Here is a 559-nt window from a genome sequence, read left to right as displayed (position 1 = left end):
GGAGATGTGCCTGCTCCTTGCAGGGGGTTGGGCTGGGTGAGCTGTGAAGGTCCCTTCGATGAAACTGGCTATAGAAAATCATAATTTAATCCAACCCCCTTAACAAGCTTTTATTTCTGTTACGGTGCAGGCAGCTGTAAGCAGAAGAGTTTTGTTCTTGGGTGACTTTAACAGAAGCCTGGACTGAACCTCTGTCTGCTGCTGTTCCACTGACACAGGATTTCCTGCATCGATGTTGAACTTCTCTAAAGAAGGCTGAACCACATATTCTTAAGTGGTGAAACTCCTCATAATTGCGTGTGTTTCTGCAGCACAGTTGTTGTGGAGGCCCCGCAACATCTTTATTTTGTTCCTGTATGACGTGGCTTGCGCAGGAGTTGCCAGAACACTTGGAGTTTAGCACCAGCAGAGCCCTAGGGCTGGACATGCACTGCACTGGTGATGCAGAGCTCTTACTCAATGGACAAATAACCAGCTGTACCGGTGCATCTGCGTGGACTTTGGAGAACTGGCACTGGCTGCCAGAGACCCGCTGGCTCACGGGAGCATCACCCCGGCC

This window comes from Buceros rhinoceros, unplaced genomic scaffold (assembly GCF_000710305.1).
Source record: "Buceros rhinoceros silvestris isolate BGI_N320 unplaced genomic scaffold, ASM71030v1 scaffold31220, whole genome shotgun sequence".
In the NCBI taxonomy this organism is placed as follows: Eukaryota; Metazoa; Chordata; class Aves; order Bucerotiformes; family Bucerotidae; genus Buceros; species Buceros rhinoceros.
The sequence above is the reverse complement of the archived record's forward strand: the minus strand, read 5'-3'. Positions refer to the sequence as shown.